The sequence below is a fragment of the Giraffa tippelskirchi genome, chromosome 11 (assembly GCF_054371585.1).
Source record: "Giraffa tippelskirchi isolate mGirTip1 chromosome 11, T2T-mGirTip1v1.2.pri, whole genome shotgun sequence".
NCBI classification, from domain to species: Eukaryota; Metazoa; Chordata; class Mammalia; order Artiodactyla; family Giraffidae; genus Giraffa; species Giraffa tippelskirchi.
Genome location: NC_137285.1, coordinates 103,271,404 through 103,289,992, shown reverse-complemented (window position 1 = coordinate 103,289,992; position 18,589 = coordinate 103,271,404). Strand labels below are relative to the sequence as shown.

General features: G+C 47.1%; 1 protein-coding gene and 1 long non-coding RNA gene across 7 annotated transcripts in view; one reads left to right on the top strand and one right to left on the bottom strand.

Annotated features, from left to right (window-relative positions):
* The window catches only part of DSCAML1 (DS cell adhesion molecule like 1), a 361,106-nt gene that overhangs the window by 52,689 nt on the left and 289,828 nt on the right, over window positions 1-18,589 (top strand). The gene's annotated exons all lie outside the window — the stretch shown is intronic.
* On the bottom strand, window positions 347-6,692 carry LOC145525626 (uncharacterized). 3 transcript variants are annotated; one of them, XR_014068331.1, is made up of 4 exons: window positions 6,484-6,692; window positions 5,360-6,023; window positions 2,347-2,504; window positions 347-593 (listed from the first exon to the last, which is right to left on the bottom strand). It is a non-coding gene; the product is annotated as an uncharacterized LOC145525626 (long non-coding RNA). The 3 variants fall into 3 exon arrangements; XR_014068330.1 differs by having other exon boundaries at window positions 2,347-2,508; window positions 5,317-6,023; window positions 6,484-6,673; XR_014068332.1 differs by lacking the exons at window positions 347-593; window positions 2,347-2,504 and having other exon boundaries at window positions 4,696-5,634; window positions 6,484-6,661.

The window sequence follows — 18,589 nt, the reverse complement described above, 5'->3', positions numbered from 1 at the left end:
TCCGCGGCCACCAGCCCTGGTGAATGGGGTGCCCTCTGGCTCATGGGAGTGAAAGAGATACAGGCTCAGGGCACCCAGGAAGGCTCCTGGTCGGTGCTGGTCCAACTCCATGTGAAGGACAGAGCGTGGCAGGGTTCCTGCTACCCCATCCCTGTTCCCACATCCCACCCCGCCTTGTCCTTCAGGGAAGGAAGCCTCCCTGGGGTGGAGCAATCCAGACTCCCTTGGTAGCCTGCCCTGGTTCTGTTTTCTTTTGTTTTTGTTTTGCAGCTAGGTTGTTGTTTTTTTTTTTTTAATTGCCTCTTAAATGAAGTATGACATACATACAGAAAAGCACACAGACCTCAAATGTATGGTTCAATGAATCCTTACAAAATGAACACACCTGTGTAGCCACCCTCTAGATGCACCTCCCCAGCACCGCAGAAGCCTCTCGTGTGTCCCTGCAGCTGGTCCCTCCACCCCCAAGGTGACCACCCTCCTGACACCTGTCACCGTGGATCAGCGTTGCGTGATCTTGAACTTCTACGAAGGGAAGCACGTGTGTTCTCAGCCTGGCCTCTTGGACTCAGCATGCCGTCTGGGAGGTTCACCTGCGAATTGCATTGTCGTCCTGGTCTTTAATCACCCCGGCTGGCAGGCAGCCCCTGGTCTTGCCCACCTATACCCTCTCTGGTTCCTCTGCCCTCTGTGGGGTGGGGAGGTGAGGTTGGGCACGGGACCTGTTTGTCTCAGAGATGACCCGCCTTGTTTCTGTGACGTCCTTTATTCTCATCTGTAGTTCTGAGACCTTGGTCTTACTTTTCTAATAGGAAACCACCGTCTAGAATCAAAACCAGGCCTTGGGGGCTGAGGCTCCATCTCTCAGCCTCTGAGATTCAGGCTCAGGCCTGAATGGGAGGCACAGACCAGGCATCGGGTAAGGTTGGTGTGGACTTTGTCCCCCTGGGTCCCTGGTTACCAGGGTGACTCATGGCTGGATCTAGTTGGAGAGTGGAGGGAATACCCACCAGCCAAAGCCTGGTGGGATGCTGAGGGGAACTGAGGGATTGCAAAGGTCCCTTCCAGCTCAGAAATCCCAGGGATCCAGGTTTCTTGTAAAGACTATCTTTCTATGAAAGGAAAGATGCCAGTATGTATCCTGAGGCCTCACCTGGCATCCCTGGGGTTTGTCAAAATGCAGAATCTTAGGCCCCACATCTGCAGCATCAGCATCTACATCTAACATGACTGGTTGCTTTAGCACATTAAGGTGTGAGAAGTCTTGCTTTAAGCAGCACATTGAGGTGGTCAAGAACTTGGACTCTGGACCAGGCTGTCTGGGTTTGGATCCTGGCTCAGCCACTTACTGTGTGACCTTAGAGAAGTTGCTTAACCTCTCTGAGCTTTATCTATAAAATGAGGATAATGATAGTACATACCTCAAGAGGTTGTTGTGAGATTTCATTGAGATAACCCACGTGCAACACTAAGCCGTATGTAACACATGATTAGCCACACATATTATCTAGAGAAGCCAGGGTGCTGTTCACGAATCATTTATTCTAACTCACACAACAGCCTTAGAGTAAGCAGTGTGATTCTGTTCATTTTCTAGATGAGGAAACTGAGGCTGAGGAGCTGCCCTGTCCAGGAGGCAGAAGGAGCCAAAGTTTGAAAGAGGAGTTCTCTTCTCGGGTCGAGTAGAGTGGAGGGGTGGCCAGTAGCCACTTTCTGCTCACATAGGTTAGGGATGGGACTGATACAAGGCAGGCCAGGAACAGGCTGCTGGTGTGCTCATGGGTAGTAAATTCTGCCTGTTAACCACTAAGGATTAATTGTTAAGGATAAATGCAAGGTTTTTCTCTCCCAGCAAGCTCTAACTTATATGAGTAAGAGGGAGGCAGAGGCCTGTTGGAAAAGAAAAGAGAGGATGCCCAGAGGATCTGGGTTTCAGAAAGGACCTGCTCTCCCAGGGAACTGGGCCAGGGGTCAAGCATGTGGTTATGCCGAAGAACAGGAGATGAGGTGGCCCAGGGGTACTGGGCTCCACTTAGCATCATACAATCTCAGGGGACTGGCTCCCTGGGGAGCCTGAGATGCCCGAGGGCCCTGGTTGCACACAGGTGTGGTTGGAGATGTCCAGGGCTGAGGGATCTCTGTGGGGCGTGGGTGCAGACAGGTCACAACCAGGCTCTGTGTCTGTTCCCACTCACGTGTGTGCATGCCTACGGTCCTCGTGCCCAGCACCCCTCCCCTAGCCCCCGTCTCGGGGCCTGGCTGTCTCCTGCCACTCCCTCCCAGCCTCCATCTGCCTTCTGTTCTTTCTCACCACCTTCTCCCAGACCTGCTCCTCGTCTGCGGTACCTGAGGCTGTGCTGTGTTGCCTGTTTGCTTGTCTGTCTCTTCTGCTGACTGTGAGTACCTTGGGGGCAAGAGCCTGTATCTTATTTTCCTCTATCTTCCCTCATCCTGGCACAAGGCTTGGCACAAGGCTTGGCACAAGGCAGGCTCTTTGATGCTGGCTGGCTGGATAGAAGGAAGAGTAGAGAGAGCATTTCCATAGATGCCCTCCCAGATGGGACTCTCAGAGACCAGGAGAGGCCACCTGCGGCCACGGCTCCCTGGTGTTCATCACTGTCGTCTGACTTGGTGCCCTTGGTGTGCCAAGGGCAGATTCTAGACAGCAGTTCTCAGAGATAAGACCAGCCCCTGCCCTCCCCCCAGTGGCCTTCTTCCAGATATATTTCTTTGATCCAAATATATTAGCTCTATAAACATAGAATAGGAGCTGAGGGGGTAAAACCAGCCCAAATGCCACATACGTTTGTTGGTAAATGGAGTAACTGGGAACTCTGTTTACTGGGCTAATACTGGACATAACTGGGTGTGTGCACAGTGCAGGATCCCTAGGGGCTTCCAGCTGCAGGGCCTCCCCTTGGTTCCCAGCATGGAATGGTTCACCCTGAGCACACTCCACCCGGACACTTCCACTCCCTACAAGCCCAGGGTGTCACCAGGTGGATGGGACTCCGTTGCTTTTCAGAGCATTTGAGATTCTGTGTTTGTGAGCAGGAGTGTGCCACAGCCAGACTTGAGGTGGGATGCCCAGCATCCTCAGATGAGCCTCTGCCACGGCCTGGATCCTTAGCTCTGTCAGTGAATCAGCTCCATGTTTATTCCATCGTCCTCAGATTTGGGGTCAGGAGTTCAGGTTCGAATCTAGGCTTTCCCTTGAATGTAATGTATGACCTTGGGTTAGGGCATTCTGTTGGGTTTTATAATTCCTCAACCACGCATCTCTGAGACACACTTAGATCCACGTGAATGTAGTATGAGAGGATACCCTGTCACCTCACATGGGGCCAGGGGACCCTCCAAAGGCCCATTGTCAGGGAGCCGGAGCCCAGGAGAGATGATGCCTTGTTTTGCTTCTTCCAGAGTAACCCCTCTGCAGTGTGGAAGCAGACGATGACCATCCAGCAGGGACAAAACCCAGTGTATGCCAGTGTGAACCCTGCCTCTTTCCACTCTTGTCCCCCTGTCCCACTGTGAAGGTGATACAGGTCAGCCCGGACTTTGCCTGAGATGTGGAGGCAGGTGTCAGGAACGAGCTTCTCCCAGGATGCAGCGTGCAGCTGGACAGAGGTTTTTGGCATCAGCAATGTAATCCACTGACTATGGCTGGAGCTAGAGAACTCTCGGTGTTAGGCAGGGTGACCACTCATCCTGGTTTACCCACATTTCCTAGTTTAGCACTGAAGGCTCTGTGTCCCAGGAGCCATCCCTGAGGCAGTTGGTCACCCTAGTGTTGAACAGCCCAAGTCTGAATTCCGACTATGGTGTTTAGTGGCTGTACAACCTAGGGCGAGTGCTGTATGCTGTCTATACCTCAGTTTCCTTGTGGATTGCACAGATCCATTTCCATGACTGGGCTCTCCTGGTGGCTCAGATGGTAAAGAATCCACCTAACATCCAGGAGACTGGGTTTGATTCCTGGGTGGGAAAGATCCCCTGGAGAAAGGAATGGAAACTCACTCCAGGGTTCTTGCCTGGATAATCCCATGGACAGAGGAGCCTGGTGGGCCACGGTCCATGGGATCACAAAGAGTAGGACATGACTGAGCAACTAAGGCTTTTACTTTCATTTCCATGATTAGATGAAATAGTCTAAGAAAGGAGCCTGATCCTCCCTTGCTATGGGTATTAATAATTGTCCAGCTTCTTTCTGAATCTTCCCTGTGCCCATGCAGCCCGTGAATCCCCAGGCAGCCTGTTCTCTCTTCACTTGGCTCTTTATTAAAAAAAAAAAATCCCTTTCAGGAATCTCTACTCACTGATTCTTCTGAACTGGTCCACATCACATGATCATGTGCCCTATTGTGGGAACAGACGAATCAGTGTAGGGGTTGAGATGTACCATCTCTCAGGGAACGGGTGCTGGGTCTGTGGTGAGGGGCCCAGGGGCTCTAGAATTAGAAACAAATGACTCTGTGTATGTGATGATATGGAGTCCCACCTTCTTATCCTGTTTTTGGGCTTCCCTGGTGGCTCAGCTGGTAAAGAATCCACCTGCAACATGGGAGTCCTGGGTTCGATCCCTGGGTTGGGAAGATCTCCTGGAGAATGGAATGGCAACCCACCCCAGTATTCTAGCCTGGAGAATTCCATGGACTCTACAGCCCATGGGGTCGCAAAGAGTAGGACACGACTGAGCACCTTTCACTTTCACTTTTCATCCTGTTTCTGGTCAATCTATCTTGCTCATTGCCACCACCATGTGAGACCAGCAATGTGGCCACTGCACATGGCTGTGTAGCACATCTCCAAGGGCACTGTTCCTTCTGAGTTGTGCAGTGCACAACCTGAATAACCATACACAGTGTCCAATACATGCTGGAGGTATAGTGGGAACTAAGGTTGACTTCAGTGAAAGAACCTGCACTGTATACAGTGGAACCAATTCCTCCCAGGCATTTCCTATTGACACAAAGGCTTTGTGGGATTAAAATCCTTTTGTCTGTGTTATCATATTATCCATCTCCAGGTCCCAGGAGAGTGATCTCAAACTTATGTGTGCATCCCCATTGGCTGGAGAAGTTGTTAGAATACAGACTGGTGGATCCCAGCCCCAGAACATCTGATTCAGTGGATCTGGGATGACACTTCTAACACTAGCTCAGGGGACGCTGGTGCTGCTGGTTGAGGACCGCCTTTGAGAACCACTGTCCTGGGCTGACATTTCATAATAACCTGTGTGATGGGAGACAGGATTCTAGGGTTCATATCTCTTTACTGCCTCTTCTTAGTGGCAGCAGTTTAAGCTTGTCATCTCACCTTGCTGTGCTTTAGTTCTTTGATCAGTTAGGAGTAGAAATACCTGCCTTCGGTACCCTGTGGTGGTGGTTGGAGGATCAGATGGGACAACGTGTCCAAGAGCTGCGAGCTGTTTGCTAGCTGTGTAGTGTGGTTTTCAGCTGGGCTGCAGGAGTTTCCCCTCTGTCTTCTGGTGGAATCTTCTTCTAGTCACCTTTTAGGATGTAACAGCATACCTCTTCATCTCTTATCATAGAAGTTACCAAGATGTGGAATAAGGGACTGGTGGCACAGGGTGACTGCTGGCTGGATCCCTGGTAGCCATCCAAGTCACTTGTCCTAAACAGAGATATGATTATGTTGGTGGAAACCTTCAGATGGCATCTGTGTGGGGCTGCGGCAGGTCATGAAGGCTAGTCTGCAGGAGACATGTCCTAAACTTTTCCTTTGGGGACCTTGAAAATCGTCGTAGAGCCAGAGAGAAACGCCCAAGAAACCCAAGCCTTTGGACCTGAAATCTCGGTAGAGAAACCGATAGACCATATTTTTATGAATACATGTGTAAGTACATTTTGCAGAGAGATTCTGAGCAGAGCAGCCGGTGAGGATGAAGTGTGATTGACATTGACGTGGTAGGACTCATATTGACGTCAGCCAGAGGGAAGACTTGAAAAGTAGTGAGGTAATTACTGCTAGACTCACAAAATTCTTCCTAGGGAGGAAGTGACCTGAAATGCAAAATAGGTTTTATCCTGTTTGGAAAACTGGGAAGATTCTAGCGAGAAAAGTACTGACGGGGCAGGAATTGCTAGGGTGCTGGCAGAAGGAGAGGAAGGAGTTCAGAGTGTGTGGGTGGTGAAGAAATGAGTAGAAGCTATTTGAAATCCTCCTGTTCTAGAACAATGCATAACACGTCCCTGTATATAGATGTATACTCACACACAATCATTCACCATAAACAGCTATTGAGTAACCTGCATTCGGCAGGTTTCAGGCAGCCATCATCTTTCACCCATGTAACCTGCAATTGCTTCCTAACTGATTTCAGTGCCTCTGATTTCTTTCCACCTCTATCTGAAATAGAGATCTGATCATATTACTGCCTGACTTTAAACCTTTCATGACTCCTGGCTGTCTAGGTAATAAATATCTCCACCCACTGGACTTCTCCCACTCCCTGGAACTGACCATATCATCTCATGCCTCTCTGGACACCCTCTAGTTGTTCCTGTTGCCTGGACAGCTTCTTGATGTGAGAAGCCCAAGACATCATTCATAAATCCCTCTCTGCATGGATCTCTCAGTGAAGCCTTCCCAGGGGCCAGCAAATGAATCTGTTACAGTTGCTTGATTATAGAATGTCATTGATTTTGAGCTGGGCTACCATCCTTTTCATCATAATAAGCAGCACCTTATATGTATCCATCATAGTACCATGTATCCCAGATTCTAGAACTTTCTCGTGTGGACTAGCAAGCTTCCTGCTGCTGCTGCTGCTAAGTAGCTTCAGTTGTGTCCGACTCTGTGCGACCCCATAGATGGCAGCCCACCAGGCTCCGCCATCCCTGGGATTCTCCAGGCAAGTATACTGGAGTGGGTTGCCATTTCCTTCTCCAGTGCATGAAAGGGAAAAGTGAAAGTGAAGTCGCTCAGTCGTGTCCAACTCTTAGCGACCCCATGGACTGTAGCCTACCAGGCTCCTCTGTCCATGGGATTTTCCAGGCAAGAGTACTGGAGTGGGGTGCTATTGCCTTCTCCGAGCAAGCCTCCTAGAATGGTAGTTTTCTGTGCTGTAGGCTCGAAGTTGCCTGTTCTAGTCACAGAAAGCATCATCCTGTGATCTGCTTTGGGAGTGGCTGACTCACCTAGTGCCTGGCACATAGTGGGCGCTCAGTGTATCCTTGCTGACCCACCTCTATGGGGACATAAATGAAGCACACACAGAACTTGGACCTTGTTCCCTATGCTCCACCTTGAAATCCTGAAAGGCTTTTTACACCTACTTTCTTTTTCATCATAGCATCACTGGAAAGGAAACAATAACAGAAAATGATTTTTTTTCCTAACTTATAACTGGGGGACTTGAAGCCCAGGAATGTTTAAAGCAACTCACCCAAAGCCAAGAGCAGAGGTTGAGCTTCCTGATTCAGAAGAGAGTGTTCTTTCTCAGCTGGCCAGGGTCATCCTCTTAAAGCAGCAGATATTAAAGAAACAGCACATCTCTGGCAGGAGTCCAGTAACTATGCCATGTACAGTGGTTTACGGGTTCCTACTGTGTGCCAGGGGCTCAACACACAGGATCTCATTTATCCCTCACAACAGCTCTGCGAGCTAGGTCTTTTGCCTCCATTTCCCAGATCAGGAACCTCAAGGGGAAGGAGACAAATAACTTGCCCATGTTTTCAAAAGCTCGGTGAAGTGGGCTGTGCACCTGAGCGACCGTGGTTGTGATTGTTCTGCCCTCCCATGTTATAGGTGTCCTCTGCATTACTGCCAAACCATTCACTCACTGGTAAAATAAAGGGATGAAGCCAGTGGCCCTGTGATGCTTTGGGAGTATGGGAGTTGGAAGGAGTGAGGGAGGAGGGAAGGGAAAAGGGAGATGTTTTAGCTGCAGTATGACTGGCACTGGAGGAAGTTACTGGCATTCAGAGGGCGGGGTCAGGGATGCCCAACCCAGTGTAGAATCGACTCAGCCCAAATACTACCGCCTCCCCACAGTAGCCAGCCTCCGGGATGGCTCCCAAGTCCTCCCCTCCCCGTATCCACATCCTTGTGTCATGCCCTCCCACACTGTACCTAGGTGGGCCTGTGTGACTGGCAACATGTGACAAGAGTGATGAGGTCCCTTCCGAGATTGTTTGTTGTTGTTTTGTTTTGTTTTTTTGCTGTGCCATGTGGGCTCTAGTTCCCTGACCAGGGATCGAACCTGGATCTCCTGCGTTGGGAGCTTGGATTCTTAATCACTGGACCTCTAGGGAAGTCCTGCTGAGGTTGGGTCTTAAATGACTGTGGCTTTTGTCTTCATCTCTGCCCATGGATCACTGGCTCTGGGGAAGGGCCACCAGCCAGTTGCTAGTGGCCGTAGGAAGAGGCCCAAATGGTGAAGAACGGAAGCCTCTAGCCCACAGCCAGAAAGAACAGAGGTCTGACCAACCACACGAGTAAGCTGGAGATAAAAGGAGCTAAATGTGGAGATGTGGCCACGGCCAGCAACGGCACAACCTTATGAGCCAGAATCACCCAGCCTGGCCACTCCCGATTCCTGGTCTCACAAACTGTGTGTGGTTATAGATCATTGTTGTCTTAAGCTGCTCAGTCTGGAGGTGGTTTGTTATGCAGCACACGTGAGTGTTCAGTCACTTCAGTTGTGTCCGACTCTTTGTGACCCCATGGACTGTATGTAGCCTGCCCGACTTCTCTGTCCATGGGGTTCCCCAGGCTAAAGTACTGGGAGTGGGTTGCCATCCCTTCCTTCAGGGAATCTTCCCAACCCAGGAATCCAACCTGCATCTCCTGCATTGCGAGCAAATTCTTTACCCACTGAGCCACCTAGGAAGCCCTTGTCATGCAGCAGTGGGTACCTAATACAGCCCTGTTAAGAGACACTGCCAGTCTGTGATTTCTGGGAGGGCTCTAAGGAGCCCGACAGTTGGGATTGGATCCGAGTAACAACAGTGATATTACTGTAGGAGTGTGGGTCCCTGATTGCTCACAGTAGGAGCTGTGTTTGCTCCTGTGTAACTGGTCTCTGGGCCTCCTGGCTCCTCCCTCGGTCTTGCCCGAGTGTGTCCTTCTGTGTGCTCTTCCTTGGGAGCTCCGGAGTTGGAGGGAAGCCTGGGTGCAAGAACAACCCGGCTGCTGTCTCCTCGGTGGTGACAGTGACAGGACACGCTGGGCACAGCTCCGTTGCCAGCACAGTCTTTGCTTTATTACAGCCCCTCTTGTTTTTCAGAACCTCTTTCATTTTGTATGAGGAGACAGATGTGAGGGCCTTGCAGGCTCAAACAGGCTGCTCTTCTGGGCAAAGGAAAAAGAGAGTTTGTGTTCCCCTCTTTTCCTGTGGAGGTCCAGCCTTTTTCTTGCTTTATTGTTTTCGTGTGTTTTTTAAAGGGGTGATTGTTCCCCTCTTGGACACAGACGTACACACACAGCCACCACTCTCTCCAGGGACAGGTGTCTTGGATCTGCCCCTTTCACTTGTGTGACCTTGAGTAAATGTTGCATCTTCTCTGAGCTTTAGTTTTCTCATCTATAAAATGAGGATAATCCTACATGCTCTGTGAGCTTCAGAATAAGATAATGAATGTGGAGGTCTCCCAGAAACTACCATGGTTGCTCTTGGGGCTTCCCCAGTGGCTCAGACAGTAAAGCATCTGCCTGCAATGCAGGAGACCCAGGTTTGATCCATGGGTTGGGAAGATCCCCTGGAGAAGGAAATGACAACCCACTCCAGTACTCTTGCCTGGAAAATCCCATGGATGGAGGAGCCTGGTAGGCTACAGTCCATGGGGTTGCAAAGAGTTGGACACAACTGAGTGACTTCACTTTCTTTCTTTCATAGTGGTTCTGCTTCTGGTGTGCTCACAACCTGGACACAGTGCTTGGCTCATCCAGGCAGAGTTCTCTTGGTTGGCGTCCTTCCTCCCTGGCCTCCAGTGGGGGCAGTGGGTGGGAGCTCCTGGGAAGGGACACCCTGTGGGACCCAGACAGTCCATCTCCCTCACCTTCTGCCTCCCCAGATACGCATTGTGGTCCTGGACCCTTGGGAGGAGCCCCCTGTGTGGAGTGAGGAGGGGTGGTGAGTGTGTTAGCAACAGGACCTGATTCCCATTAAATAGCCCCAAGGCCCCTGGCTTTCTTATGCAAAGGTGACCAGCCACCCAGAGAGGCCACAGCAGCAGCTCCACCAGGCTTTGGGGATTGTCATGTCTGAGTCCCTACCCTCCAGCCTTGTCCTCCTCAGCCACGTTCTCCCACACACAGATCATTTACTCACAAATATTTATGGAACAAAACGGTCATGTGCCTGCCCTCACGGAGCTTACAGAAGAGAACAGGAAATGGATGTTAACCAAAGGTGGCTGAGATGGTAAAGAATCCCCCTGCAATGCCGGAGACCTGGGTCCCAACCCTGGATCGGGAAGATATCCTGCAGACAGGAATGGCAACCCACTCGAGTATTCTTGCCTGGAGAATTTCACGCACAGAGGAGCCTGGCAGGCTACAGTCCACAGGTTTGCAAAGAGTCAAACACATCTTAGCAAGTAACTTTTAACTTTCACTTTTTCAAACACAAGTCCTGAGGAGAAAGAGCTCATGGGGAGAGGAGTGGAGGGGTGGGGGTCCCAGGAGACTTTTCTGTAGCACTGCCCTTGAAGCAGAGGCTCCAAAGATGAGTTGGTTGGCCAGACAGAGTGAGAGGAAGAGTTCAAGGTTGGCCCAGGTTCACTGAGAGCTTGGTGCTGGCTAGGAATGGGCAAGCCAGGGCTGGGGAGGTGAGTTCAGGAGGTGAGAGTGACCAGGGTGAGGGGGAGAGGCAAGCAAGACTTTCTGGAGATCTCAGGTATTTCAGAGATTTAGGGGGACCCCATCTGGCCTTTCTTCTCTCCATACTTTTCCCTGCTGTGTTCCCCATCCCTCACATGGTGTTGCTTCTATCAACTGAAAAAAGATGTACAACTTGAGAGTTGCAAGTTAAGTTTTATTTGGGGCAAAATGAGGACCGTAGCCCAGGAGGGAGCATCTCAGATAGCTCTGAGAGACTGCTCCAAAGTGGCAGTGGGGGAAAGTCAATATATAAGGTTTTGGTGAAGGGGGAGTTCAGTACCATGAAGCACTCATTTTACAAAAGGCTTTTCTGTTAGTCATGAGGATCTGATGTCACCATGAAGGGATCTAGTGCTTCTTTAGATATGAGGAGATGCAAGGATTGAGATCACAAAATCTGTTCCTAAAAACACCCAACTATCTCAAGACCTGTCCACCAGATTCCCTGGAGCACAGAGTGCCTCACTCCACCCTGCACTCCCTCAGGGGTTGTTGAAGGTCAACCGCTATAGCAGCATGGGGTTCAGTCTCTGTAGAGGCAGATGGCAAAGCCTTTGTTGTTCACTCACTGGCAATGCTCTTGGTAAGTGCCAATTTTTAGTTGACACGGCCCCCTTGTGGTCATAAATCCGACCATACTTTGGGGGGCATTTCATGACCATTTTGTCCCACGTTGCTGGGAAGGCTCGTTCCCAGTTCTGAAGAAGGATTTTGTTGATAGGCCACTCAATGTGCTGTTACTGGACTAGGTCTTAATAGTCAAAGATCTCTGGACACCTGTCTTCTTGTTATGGTCCAGGAAAGTATTCCCTTTCACTGCATCTTCCCATACCTAGAGTTACATTATTGCAATCATTGATTGTACATCGAGCTATACATTTGACCAACTGCTTCAAATCTCGTCATTACTATTTTCACTGGAGGCTCAGTCATACATTTGGTAATACAAGAAATAATAATCTTGTGAAACAAGCAAAATACAAATGGTATAGTTAATAACATTAGTGGAATTAAAAGTAAATATTTTAGCCATGAGCCTCCCACACCAAGCCAGTTTTTAAAAGATTGTCAAGACTAGGGAATGGGTCACTTAAAGCAGAAGTCTGGTTTTTCATATGGTTCATCAAATGTGTTACATTAAAGGATCTATCAGGGATGAAAATATAGCATTCACTTTGAATTATAGCACAGATATTTCCCTGAGATGCTGTAAGGTGTCAAGGGCCTTGCAGTTGTGTAGCACTGCCTTTCTCATCATAGAGATCTCAGAATTCAATAGGCTAAATAGCCCGGTTAATATCATTTAAAGCTTATGAAAGTTGTTAAGGCTTTAATATGGTCAGTTATATCATCTAACCCCATTAAAGGTGTGTGCGCGCACACACATACACACACATAAGAGCTGCTAAATTGTTATACCAGTAGAAACAGATCCTTGACCCACTGGGATCGTATCAATGGTAGATTGGTTGGGGTTAACTCTAATTTGTTAACATGTATGACCTTAAATTCATGGGAATCCCAGGCTACACCTTTGTATCCATCCCTGTAGATGTGAAGGCTATAAATTAGTACCACAAATCCACTGAGTTCCATACCAATCACTCTCTCTAAGGTAATAATAGGCATAGTTCATGCAATACTCAGCCTTGTCTCATAATGACCAGTTTGATCATTTTTAGTATGATTTAACCCTTTCCAACATAGAGGAGCTTTTAAACTTAAATGACTGTAGCCTGGTGTTAACCATGTAGATCCACCCCATAATTGTGGGAATTTTCCTTTAAGTAGATGAGCGATTAATTTTTTTATTGAGATTTAGCTTGTCACTCTGATTGAGTTTGAATGACCCTAAGAGAAAACTTAAATCTATGGCCAGCATCAGAGCAGGTATTATTAATTGGCGAGGTGAGAGGATCCCATCTAGTAATATCATGAATAGGTAGAACAGGACTGAACATTCATCTAAAATAAATTTCCTAGGGGGTATCCAATCAGAGCCCTAAAGAACAGAAATCCACCAAGGTAACCCAGAAGTACTAGACACAGGTAATTGGCCACAACCCAACAATTGGATTGAATTTTAAACTAGCATAGAATCATGTCCATGATAGAAAACATTTGATTGGTAGGCATAGGTCCAAGGAATCAAGAAAACATTATAAATGATCATACAAGTCAGATCAGCATCTTGGGCACACTGTCTACTTCTGATGTCTTCTTCTTGTCCTAGTGTAGTGCAGTTTCCTCTGTTTGATCATTGTTTTAAGGTGAGTTTGAGGTCAGCAGGCCCCTCTATAGACCAGTCCAGCTTAGGGGCCTTTGGAAGTAGGAGTTAACCCGAGTCAATTTCCCTTCAATTTCACTGGGCCTGAGCTAGTTAAGAGTACCTGATAGAAAGGTCCTTCCATCCTAAAAAGCCACCTGTAAGTCAGGCTTACTTCCTTTTCCCTTCACAAAATGCAATTCCATTCCTCATACCTTCTTTACCGAAAACACACTTCCTACTTTTCTTAAGCAACCAAGAACTGACTTTTATTATTAGCATTTTATAGATTGGTGAGCATAAATACCAGTGATAATTTCTACAACCTTTGCTTTCTTAGAACATTTTAGGATGGCACCAAACATCATTCATTTTTAATCTCAAACCTCTTTAGTTTCTCTGTAAGAGGAAATTAGTGTTCAGTAGTAAATGATTCAAAATCTTATTTTATTTGGCAATGACTTAGCTACTCAATAGACTTCCAACACTTAGTTTAGTACAACCCTTAGAAACACAAGTTACCCCAATCTGGAGAGACTATTTTAGACAGCTATTCCTAAAGCATAATTATTCTTAATAGTTTATCTAAAAGCTCATATCTCATTTACATTTTTTAGAAGTTTCTTCACTTGAGGTAATTTCTTTGCTGACAAACCTGTAACAGATATAATAATAATTAACTTATATTAAACTTAGATACAATGAAAATATTCTGCTTAATGTTAATTACTCTTAGACATGTCTACATTAGTTAGATCAACAAACAAACATTAATATCAAGTATTTAATACTGAATATTTCCCAGTTCACGTGAACCTGAAATTCATTTAGGTTAATTTCTCTTGTATTTAGAATTATTTGATTTGTAAGTGCTTAAACTTTTTTTTTTGAAGGCTCACTAGATTAGAGCTCATTTACAAACTGATCTCAGCAATCAGCAATATTATCCAAAAAAATCACACACTGAGACATACATATATCCAAATAGACAGAGACCCTTTAACTTTGTTTTTCAAACTTAGCTATGAATACTAGTTGAAAAAAATGGTTGGAAAAAGATTTTAAAAGGCTTTGTTCCCCTTTTTTACCCTTTTGGTTTCAGGAATTAGAGACGGTTTAGATAAGTGATACAGAGAGTTCTGGTCTAAAGATATAGGAGGATGTATTTCCTCAGGGCAGGAATTCTTAAAGAGATAATTTTTTCTTCAAGCTTTTCTGGAATCTAAAGAATATCGTGACCACATTGTCAAAAATATTTTTCTGTGGCCATAGTTTTATAGCCAGATTTAGACCAGATAGTGCTCAACTTGGCCCTGATAACAAGAGCAGATTGGTCCCAGCAGGGATTATTCCTCTAGGGAAGTGGGGGTCTTAGTTTGATCAGACCCAGGCTGTTGATTACAGGAGGAAGTCCTGGACATAAGGGAACTTCAGTCCATTTTCCTATCCTATGTCAATAAAAATCTAATATTTTTAGGCCATTTTTCTTGTCATTGGATCATAGCTATAGATTGACCAGTTAAAAAAAAAATTTTTCCCCCTTGGGGTTCCCAAGTGGAGTGTGGAATTAGAGTGAGCAACATCCATGTTAACTCGAGCAGTTTGTACCAGATGTCTGTCCACTCAAACCAAACCAACAAACCAAACCGAACCAGAACTTCACCAGCCAGGAGTCACACTCCAAATGAAACAAAAGGCAAAGAGATGCCCAGAAATCAAAAGCCTAGTGGCAAGAGTCCCCCAAAAGATAGTAAAGTGATGCCTAGAAATCAAAAGCCAAATGGCATAAATGCCAACGTGACTTCCTAGTTCCACTAGACCTGTGACCTGGCAGAGTCAGTGCTAGCAGCCATTTTTTAGTTTTGATATAGTTTCAAGCAATTTCTTGTTGGTTTCCTGCAAAGAAGTTACTCTATCATTTTCTATTTCAGAAGCTTCTAGATGCCAGTCCAAGTAAGCATGGCAGGTCTTTTCTAATTGTGCACACAGAAATATCAATTTTGGAATATCAAAAGTACCCCAATTTGGCCATTTTAGGTTGAGATCTCTTTTAGTATAATTTCTCTAATTAACTAGGTACTTGCAAGTATGAGCTCAGTACGTATTGTACATGAATCTGGCTGGAGCGTTAGTCAGAGGCTGACTTTCTGACACCCCTTTGTTTCTGTTTTTGAGAGATTCTGCTTCCCATTTTAAGCTGAATTTGTCCAGGATAAAAATCACTGGTGAACTTGTGTAGTGGGCCCATGTGCTGCTTGTGAGCTTAACTCCTCCAGGAGTCACCCCAGAGTCGTTTCAGCTGGTCTTACGTGTCTCAGATTCTGCCTCCAGCAATTTAAGACCACCGTGGCTGCTCAGGTTGCTGAATAGCCAGTTCTTATGTGCAACCCCTAGATGAGAAAGTATTTTAATTAATAGTGGGTTTCCCTATGGGACCACTGCGCGATATGAGGACTAGGTCTCCACCACTCCCGTAAATTTCTCGGTCATCTGAGAAAACTGAAACTGGCCAGGAGTCTTGTCCCTTTTCTTCAGAGCAAAACTCTCATATATTTTCTTCTCTTTTATCCTGACAAATTCTATAATGGCAGTCAAATTGAGGATAAGTGTCAGATCAGCCTCTTAACTACTCAGCCAAGACCATTCAGTCCCCTACAACGGAGCGACCATGGATCTTTCAGCTGAGCCTGGAGTATTCCTTGATTTTTTTCCCCAGTCGAGCCCCCTACCCAGTACCTTTCCACTGGGTGGGCAATTCTCCTCGCATCACCTCAGGACCAAGCAAACCTGGGTGACAGCCTGTGCCTTTTGGAGATGTCCCAGCAGCTGCAAGGACTGTCTGGGTAGCGGCTCGAGGAGGCAGGAGAAGAGGTGACTTTTCCAGTTGGTCCCCCAAAAGGGAAGCCTCATACTCCAGAATCCCGAGACCTAGAGGGGCTCTCTGCCTACCCCCTCCCCAACTCCACATTTCCTTCGGTGACTTGTTGAGGGACCCTGTACCAGACTGCTTTACCCTGAGGATCATTTGACTATAGGATTAGGGCAACAGTCACTGGCAGTTTATCTCTAATCTTTTGGTATTGGGATGGCCAAAAAGTTCATTCAGGTTTTTCCATAGGCGCCACATGGAAAAACCTGAACAAAATTTTGGGCCAACCCTATAGTCAGCCAGACAGCCTGCTGCCACCTGAGTCCACCACCTGGGTGCTCAGAGGGATGAAGCGGTCCTTTGCAGGGAGCAGAGACCCATGAGGACCGAGCCGACACTTACCCAGCCCAACATGGGACCCCTCTAAGCCACGACGTGGAGTCCAGACCTCTGCTTCCCTTACCGTTCAGCGGTGATTTGTAGGAAGGCTACCACATGCCAGGCACTGCATGGGTCTAAACGGGGAGCATTTTCAAGCACATTCAACCAGAGTTTCACAACATAGAGCTGGATAAGGGCTCGCTGCTCTGATTGCCTGAACTTTGCAGGGCCAAGGAATTACTCCCCATGCCCCATCCACTCCTTTTGAATTTCCTAGGGGCTGGGCCTTTGAGCCTCGGGCAAGTCAGCTGCTCCCTCCTGTCCCCACCCACCCCAGCCTGGCTGTCCCTGGGTCCCTACTCCTCCTTCCTGCCCCCACCTCTGCCACAGCCCTTCCTGTCCTCCTCTCTTGCCAGTTCACCCCCAACGATGAGATTCCTACTTAAAAATAAATCACCGCGATCTTTAATTGCAGACTAAATAATTGCTTCATTTTATTTAAATGTGGCTCTTGGAGGCTCTGGGGACAATTAGAAGAAAACATAGGGCAGTGCTGGGTGCAGGTTTTCAAGCATATAATTATTTTTTTATTATTATCATACCGATGTTTGCAGGATCTGAAAAAAGCGTGCCCCTCCTTCTGAGTTAGTCATGTACAATTTACACACAATAATAACAATAATAATAATAATAATTCTTGGCTTTTCCCGGATTTCATACTTGGCCCCCAAGGAAGCAGAGAAGTCACTGTGCAGTTTCCAGAAGGAGAGAGATGAGAGCAGCTCCAGCCGCCTCCCACAGACCCCGAGAAGGAACCCAGGCCCCTGGACCTGCCTGTTGGGGTACTGGGTTTGATGTGGGCTGGGCTGACCTAACACATAATGTTCTGAGAAGTTCTGGGCAAGTTCAGTACTCTATCCTCAGGGGCCTTCACTGTGTCTAAAATTCTCCCATTCATTCCACAGTCAGCGTTAAGAACTGGATGGGGCCTTAGAGGTCATGTACAGTCCTCTTTTTATGATGGAGGAAACTGGGACCCTCAGATCACAAAGCTTGTTAATAACAGAACCAAAAAGAGGCCTTTGTGTGTGAAATAGAAGAGCAGGGTCCTTAGGACCAGGCAGACCTAGAATTGAATTCCTGTCCTGCTTGTCATGATACCTACGATCCTGGGCACATTTCTTTTTTTAAGTAAGTTAAGAATGTTGGGTTGGTGTCAAAATGGCTAAAGTTAAAATAATTTTATGTTAAAATTCAAATTGGTTCAAGCAGTTTGAGGATTTTTTTTTAATTTTTTAAATTTATTTTTAAAGTTTTATATAATTTTTAAAGGTTACACTCCATAATATGGAGTGTATAACTCACAAAATGTTGGCTGTATTCCTCATATTGTATAATACATCCTTATGCTGTGCTGTTCTTAGTCGCTCAGTTGTGCCCGACTCTTTGTAATCCCATGAACTGTAGCCTGTCAGGCTCCTCTGTCTATGGGGATTCTCTAGGCAAGAAAACTGGAGTGGTTTGCCATGCCCTCCTCCAATAGCCTGTCTTATACCCAGTAGTTTGTGTCTCACACTCCCCCACCCCTTGATTGCCACCCCCACCCCCACTGGCGACTGTGCAGATTTCTTAATCTGGAAAAAATGAGAAATAATAATGCTTGCTTATTTTGAAGAATGAAGAATATAGTCTATGTGAAGGTTTCCAGCACAAGCCCTGCACATAGGAGATGCTTGATTAATCTTTGCCTTTTTTTCTTTCCAGTATTCTTCAGTCTTTGAGTCAGCTGGACTAAGTATGTAACTATCCCTGGGAGGGTTAGCGGCTTTGACATTGGGGCTAGATAACAATAAGGAGGAGAAAGAGGCCATTGAGCATGGAGGGTCCCTACTGAGAGGAAGAAAAGGATGACACTCCATCCGGGCCTTGTGTGGGCTGTGCAGGGACACACACCCCCCACCCCTGTTTTCCTCCCCAAGTCCTGATGCTTTACCTTCCTCACTGCTATGTGTCCCGGCTGGGTCCTCCCACCTCTAGGCTGGAAAAATGGCCTGTCAGGCTGTTTAATCCACATTACTGAGCACCTACTGTGTGCCAGACATTATAGATACTGATATTACAAAAGCAAGTAAGAAGTAGCTTTTACCTTCAAGGAGCTTGGAGGCTGCATTGACAGAGACATGGACTGGTTGTATTTACTGTGATGTTAAATGATCTTCAAGGAGCTG